Below are 7,878 nucleotides of genomic sequence, written 5' to 3' on the forward strand. Positions count from 1 at the left end.
GCCGCAGCAATGCAGGATCTGAGCCTCATCTGAGACCTATGCTGCAGCTTGCAGCAGTGCCGGATCCTTAACCCACTGAGCGAGGCCAGGGGTCAAACCTGCATCCTTATGGATACCAGTTGGGTTCTTAACCTGCTTAAGCCACAACAGGAGCTCCCAGATTTGTTTTTAAAACATCACTCTGGTCATTGTCCAGGTGAGAAATAATGTAAGCCTGAGGTAGGAAATGGTGAGAGGGGTTGAAAAGGAGTAATTTTCAATCAGTAATAATAATGTGTTGGAAACGCATGAGCTCTGCAAGATCAGCACTACATAAAGATATATTACAAAATAAAGAGCTCTCACAGATCCATAGGCAAAATACAAACAGGCCACAGAAAAACAGGCAAAAATATGAAGAGAAAATTTACAGAAAAATATATATAAATGGTCAATAAGCATATTTGTATATGCCCAACCTCTGTAGTAGTAAGGAAAATTAAAATAACTAAAAATATCATATTTCATTCATAAAATGTACATCAATTAAAAGATGACTTAGTATATAGAAAGATGAACAGTGGGATATATGATAAAGCAAATATAGTTAAATCTTAATGGTAGAATTTAGAAGTTAGATATATGAGTGTTCACTATATAATTCTTTCAAGTTTTCTGTATGTTTGAAAATGTCCATAATGAAATGTTGTGAAGGAGGAGCAGAATTTTAAAGCATAACTCTTTGGGCACAATAATTCCATTCCTAGGAATCTACCTTACAGAAATAGATGCTCACATGCATATAGGCAATAACTAATCAAGGAGGTATCCTGCAGCCCTGTGTGTCATAGGGAAGAAGTGAAAATCACTTAGCTATCCATCAAGAGGGGGAGTTTAAATACATTATAGTGTACTCATAGTATGAAATACTATGCAGCTGTGTTTTTTTTTAATGAGGTAGTTCTAAATACTGACATGAAGAGATTTCCAAAATATATTGTCAGCTGAAAATGCAAATTTCAGACTCAACTGTAAAATGTAATCTATTTAAATTTAAAAGCAAAACTAATAGTTGGATATGCATGTATATATATTTTTGGACACACATAGAAAAAAGGATGAGAAAAATACACAGAAATCTGTGAACTGTGTTTACCTCTGGGGAGAGGAATTTAGAATGGAGAGAAGGATGAAGGGAGTGTTCCCTTTTTAGTTGTGTACTTCGATATAGTTTGAAGTTTATAGTATCACTGAATATTATTTATTACCCCCATATTTTATTTACCTGTTTGCTATTCATTCATCTATTCATTTATTTATCATCCATTTATGACTTATCATTTATTTATCTATTCATCAATCTATCTATCCACCTTATTTTCTGATGCATTTCAAAGTAAGTTGCAATATTACTCTTATGTTTTAAAATACAATTAAAGACATTATTAACATTGTTTATAGAGACTTATTAGTTAAGTGTATGCTGGATGCTAGGAAAGAGGAAACAAAGATCCTCTTTCACTGGGTAAACACAAAGCAAAGAGACCAGAAAATGCCCTCTGTAGATAGGAAAAAAAGGCCCAATGTGCTAGATGTTAAAAGCAGAATAATGGTCACTGGAAATCTTAGAAAGAAGTTTTGGTAGAGGATGGAAAGAAAAGGAATATAAAAAGGGATGTGAGAAAAGAAATATCCAGCAAATTCAGCTCAGTGACACTCCTTCTGACCTTTAGCTACCATGGACAGGGAGTCCCACTCTTTAATACTAATATTTTTTTGCAAGCCCTCAGTTCAAAATATTTCCCAGCCTTATTACTTTAATTCTGGACAAACCCTCTGAATTCATCCATGGAGGATCCAAATTATCTATCTTTCCTAGATATTTAGAGCTGGAAAGGACCTAAAGAATCATTGAGGCCAACCTCCCCTACTCTCATAATACCAGTGGAAAAATTGAGGCTCAGAGAGAAAAAGGAACTTGATAAAACTATAGTCTTCTGACTCCCAGGTCAAAGTTCTTTCCATCTCTACAGCAGGATTGGCTAGCCTTCCTCAATATCAGCAGCTCCACCTCAGAAACCTACAATCCACTCTTGATCGCATTGGTAATCTCAAAACTCTTTTTCTGAATGGAGCATGCCATTAAGTCAAGTCACATGATCTGGAAGACTCTGCCTCCCCCTGCCCTTCCTGTGCTATCTATCCATCAGCCTCAATCAGTCAGTGAGGATTCCACTCAATCCACTAATGATCTCCTCCACCATCCCTCAGCATCCAACAAGGCTGGCCACCCCCGACTTCTAGCAAAGGGCCAGACCCATGCACAGTTTGTTGGCAGCTATCTCAAGGATGGGCCACTCCATCCATGCAGTGTTTCTTCTGCGCTGCCATTAGGAAGAACTGTCACAGGCCATTTGCTCAAGTTCCCCAAGAGGGAGGTACTGCCGCTTCTCAAATGTTTGAGTAGAATAAAAATTGGGCAAGACATAGTTACAGGAGGCTCTACTTAGTGTCACAGTTATTTACTCACTGGCACTGCCCATCTCAAAAACCAGGCACGGCTGCTATTGCCTTTCAAGGAGTAAGTCCAAAATGCCAGGGTCTAGTGCTCAAGATTTCCTTTGCAACCTCAATTTCTATTTCTCTTTTATGGCCCAGCAGTCACACTAGCCATTAGCTGCCCCCTGCATATGCAGAATCTCTTTGCTTTCATGAAGAAATACATGTTTTCCATGTGCCCAGGAAAACTCTGTCCCAGCCTTTGCTGTCTTCCTCTTGTAATGTAACCCCCACCCAGAGAGCACTGCAAGGCCTACCACAAACGCATCTTGAGGACCCACCCAAACTATAAATTCTCATCTAATATCAGAAGGCCTCAAAACTGCAGGCCTCAGGAGGTGGGCTGACATTCCCTAGGTGACCTGCCAAGATTAGAACCTAGGGCCCCCCAATTTTTAATCTAGTGTATTTTTTATGGCTCCACATGGCTTCTGCCTTTTCTGTACCTGCCTCCCAGAGCACCTTTCTGCCTTGTAATGTGGTCTATGGTCCTTGTATCCACCTTTCCCACAACAGATTTGAAGCTCCCTAAGGTCAGGAGCCTATTTTATCCAGTTTTCTCTGCACTCATCTCCAGTTGCTTAGCACAATGCACCATACCAGCAGATGCTCTGTACTTCTGCATAACAGACCAGAGCAGTTGCCTTGGCAGTGACTAGAAAGCAATACAGCTGATGTAGGAAAATCCAAGCAAAGGGGGCCCAAATTTTTACTCTTCAGAGACCTGGGCGGAAATACGGCAGCCCTTGAATGCCTATCTTAGCTGAATAGAATATTAGAGTCATTCCACTCCCTCCCCCTCCATGCTGTACAGTAGAAAATTGATGGAACACTGTAAACCAGCTATATTGAAAAAAAAAATCATTATACAAAACAAAAACCATTAGAGTCACACCTCAGTCAATGAAAGAAGGGAGAGGCATTTTAGTTCCCCCGTAGGGGCCCATCTTCAGGATGTTATAGAGCTCCAATTCTCCAACTCCTATAGATACAAGTGTGCAAGAAACTAAAGCCTAGTTAATTTGTTTTTATTTTTATTTTAACTGGTCAAAGGGATTTTTTTTTAGGTAAACCAGTGAAGTCTAACTCCCTGACTTTACGGACGGAAGTCCAGAGAGATACCAAGCTTCCCTAAGTCATAACATAAGTGGGTGAAAGGATCTCCCAATTTCTGTACAAGCCTTTTTCAACTCCACCAAATGAATAGGTAATTGTCACCGACCTCATTTTAACCTGGGACCAGAAAGAGCTGTAGCCTAGATGAGCACAGAGACCCAACTACCTCTGGCATGAACATATCTAAGCCTTGCTAAGTGTTAAGTGGGATAATTTAAGTAAAATGTTTAGTAAAATGACCCATATATAGTAAAAGTACTTCTCCTTCCTTAGTAGAAATGCCTTCCTTACAGAAACTTAATTCTGCCTCCTGCTGGTTTTCACCCTGTTGAACTATGACCCATCCTGGGTTCTCCTTTCCCAGGCCATACCAGACAATCCTTTCCCACATGACAGCTTTGAAGGCATTTGAAGAGAGCACCCCTGCCCTGCTTCCCTTTCCTCATCATGACTCACTGCAAGACTACCCTCCATCCACTCAGATTGCATCTTCCTGCAAATAGGGTGCTTAAGGTTGGCCTTATTTCCACAATATCTTGACATTTGTCACCAGAGGCTGTCACTCAGTCTCTGCCTGGAGAGTTGGGCTTACACAAGTGCAATTACCTGTGGCCTCAAGCCCCTTACACCACAGGTGAAGGGTGAGCCAAGCTCAATACCTCAAGGCAGCCAAGTGTTTAAGTGTCCCCGGCCTGAGGTGGTGAGGGGGAACCTCAGGGAAGCCCACAGCTTTATACTGCCATTGGTAGCTTCCCTACTCCCCTGCCCTTGTCTCCTCACTCCCTCACCTCTCTCTCTCTTCCCCATTCCCCACCCCATTAGCACAGGAGGACTCTTCAGGAATGCAAGTTTTTACCCTATACTATATCCCTAAATCTGTAAGCTCAATTACTGATCCATGGGAACTGACTGTTGCGCCTTGAGTTTCAACAAGCCCCTGCTCAACTCCCTTTCCTGGCATGTCCCAGTGGTCCCTGAAGGCTCCCTAAGCAGCTCTTGTCTCTGCCACTTTACCCAAGCTGGTGGCAAAATTTGACGGTGGAAATGCAGGCACAAGGCTCTATTTCCGCAGGGAGCCTACAGCGGGAGTTACCTTGCAAGCAGCGAGTAGAGCAACTGGATCAGCAAGTGGGTGGGTCCGCAATTAGGCTGTGCTCCTTCGGCCACGGTCAGGGCAGGGGGCGGCAGGCTGGCTGGAGGGTCCCTGTCCCTCCTAGCCTGGAGCTGGCTGGACCCACTGACGAGTGGCGACGCCGCAGGTACAGAGGAGGCTTTGGAGGGAGTGCCACTGCCGCGGAGCACCACTGGCCGCCGCCTCGCCAGCACAAACCAGAGAACCAGCAGTCGCGCTGCTTAGACCTCCCTTAGCACCCAGCTGCGCCTTGCCGGGGGGCCGCGGTAGCACTGGGCAAGTTAAGGGCGAGCTCAGGCGCTCTGGCGGAAGTGCACCGGGTTCCAGCTAGGGGCAAAGAGGCCTAAATTCAACCGTGCCCCTCCGCCGCCGCCCATGGCCAGCTACTGGGAGTCTGGGCTGCAGGTTCTTCGGGTCACAATTGGCGGAAGATGGAGTCTCTAAGCAAAGTGGGTGGGGGAGGGGGAGGGGCCCCAACTCTGAAGTTCAGATCGGAACTCTGTTCTGTGCGCAGAGGAGACTGGCCGGAGGCCAACGCATACTCCCTCTCCGAGGCGAACTTGGACGACCTAGCTACTTCAAAGGGTGGAGGCAAAGGTTCCTAGGCTAGGGTGCAAACCCGCTGCAGGCTAATGCCGCCCCCTCCCCGCCCCTCTGCTTGCAGTGGTAGCGCAGGGTGGCTTGGTCCCCCAGGCTCTGACTTGTAAACCAAACATTTCATTAGCTCAACTGCTGAGCTCCCGGGATCTAACGGGGTAAGGGGTCCTCCTTTTTGCATGCCTCTCTAGGGAGCCACCTGCACCCGCCACCAGAGAGCCCTGCGGAGCACTACATCCTTGTCCCCAGCTCACATCTCGCGCTCCTGGGAGTTGCGGCCGACTTGTGAGGGAAGAGGAGGGTGGGGTGGGAAAGAGCGACGGACTGTCTACAACCTTTTCCTGGATCTATTCAATCCACTCCTAGAAGTTTCCTGCAGATCGCGCCACCCCCAGGAGGGCAGATTCCCCGCCTGTTAATCACTGCGCATTTTTAACCCCCCCCAAAAAAACACACCATCTTTTTTAAAATTGGCTCTGTAAACACGTGCTTCCAGCCAACAAGCCTGGGAAAACACAACTCCACAGCTCAAGTGCAGTAGACCAGGGGACTTGAAAGGTGCTTTTCCTTCAGCTCTTGCCCTAACGAAAGAGAATTGCCTCTGCGAGCACACCTCCTGGCTAAGGAACCCTACACTTGAGCCCTTTTTTTTTGCTAGGTGGAAGGGACTAACTTCAGATTTTTTCAAGAGGGCTTAAGCTAATCAAACTGGGAATTATACTAATAAGTCTGTATAACATGCCAGAGAGGTGGGGGGGAACACGAATCAATTCAGCACTCTAAAAACATCAGAGTGCAATGGAGAGAGTTGTGTGAGGCAGCACTCCTCTGGAAAGACTCCTTGGGAATTCTGCCAGTAGGCAGAAAAGCAACCATCCTTCACAAATGAATAAACCGAACAAGTTGTAACGTTGCCACGGAGATATAAAGTGAGTCCTGACTTCCAAGACAGCCGGTCATCTCCAAACAGAAGCCAGATCTGGGGCTTCCTGCACATCTCAATCCACCAACTCCTTTCCTCTCTCTCACTGCCTTCTCTTGCTCCTAGTCTTCCCGCCAGGGTATGTAGTGGCTGACGGGAGACTGAGGAGAACCCCTCCACCTCCAAACTGAGAGGAAAACCTTGAGCAAAGAACTTCACCGACTTTGGAGTCTCAATATTCTTCATCTGTTAAATGACCCTAATAAAAAACTCTTCACAGTATTTCCAAAAGGATTCAATGGGTTGATATATGCCTGACCCATAATCGGAACTCTGTTTCCCTTCCCTTTCCAAAATGAAACAATCATGGGGAGTTCCAGATGCCTTTTTTTTTCCCATTGTGCCTTTACTCTCCACTGAGCCTTTCTTGATGAGCTCACATTAGAGGCTTTCAAAACAAGGGCCAGCTCTTTCTACATGCAGGCACACTTTTGAAACATAGACAAGAATACATATATTTGATTGCCATAAATATTCTTGTTCATCATACTCACTGTGATGATAACAACAATGATAATATCTGTACTGGATAAGAGCCCCAGCAACCAGAAAGAAGGCAGAGACAGATGTAGGGTGATTCTATGTTTCTGAAATATGCCCTTCTAAATTCTGCCCACATAAAAACATAAGCCCAGAATCTTTGGTTGTAATGCATAGCATAAGAGGTTATCTCATCCAGCTCCCAAGAGGCACTCACCATAAGAATTGCTCCTATGTTGGGGAGTTCCTGTGAGCTTTGGTGTAGGTCACAGGCATGGCTTGGATCCAGCGTCGCTGTGGCTGTGGTGTAGGCCAGTGGGTACAGCTCTGATTTGACTCCTAGCCTGCAAATCTCCATATGTGCGGCCCCAAAAAGAGCAAAAAAAAAAAAAAAATTGCTCCTGTGTTTCAAGCTTCCCAGAGAAAGACAGACATTCATTAAGTAACATTTGGGGTGGTAGATGCAAATTATTACATTCAGAATGGATAAGCAATGAAGTCCTACTGTGCAGCACAGGCAAATATATCAAGTCTCTTAGGACAGACCATAATGCAAGGTAATATAAGAAGGAGGATAGATAGATAGATAGATAGATAGGTGCATGTTTGGGTCACTTTGCTGTACAGCAGAAATTGGCACAACATTGTAAATCAACTATAATCTAATAAAAATTTTTTAAAAAGAAGCAAATAAATATTCACTAAACATCTATGCTAGTAAGCAACATGGCTAAGTCCCATGAGTGACATAAAGATGGACAAGGCCCAGATCCTGCTCTCAAGCAATAGTTGTTGATCCAGGAGATAAGGTAAATAAGCACACAACAGTTTCCCTACTTAGCATCTTCTGCCTTTCATTGTTCCAGAGACTATAGAGGATTGGAGTAACATTTTACAAGCAAGTTGCTACTACACACATTTCCTATTAAAATTCAGGTAGTGCATACATTCTGTATTCACATGTCTGATTAACACTTGACAGTAGTCCACTGGATATGAACTTTCCAGCTGTATTTAAAACAGTAAGCTAGTA

At 44.4% G+C, this 7,878-nt stretch overlaps 1 protein-coding gene across 5 annotated transcripts in view; it reads right to left on the reverse strand.

The window, feature by feature from the left end:
• The window catches only part of ARHGEF9 (Cdc42 guanine nucleotide exchange factor 9), a 418,114-nt gene extending 412,886 nt beyond the window's left edge, over positions 1-5,228 (reverse strand). For all 5 annotated transcript variants that reach the window (XR_014834560.1, XM_085006210.1, XM_085006208.1 and 2 more), the window contains exon 1: positions 4,748-5,228. The gene's annotated coding sequence lies outside the window, so the exon portion shown is untranslated. The remainder of the gene's footprint in view (positions 1-4,747) is intronic.
• Positions 5,229-7,878: the final 2,650 nt, after the last annotated feature.

Source organism: Sus scrofa, chromosome X (assembly GCF_054392235.1).
Source record: "Sus scrofa isolate SSC_HxYL_T2T_F1_AM1 chromosome X, Sscrofa_HxYL_maternal_Yorkshire_Landrace_v2.0, whole genome shotgun sequence".
Lineage (NCBI taxonomy): Eukaryota > Metazoa > Chordata > Mammalia > Artiodactyla > Suidae > Sus > Sus scrofa.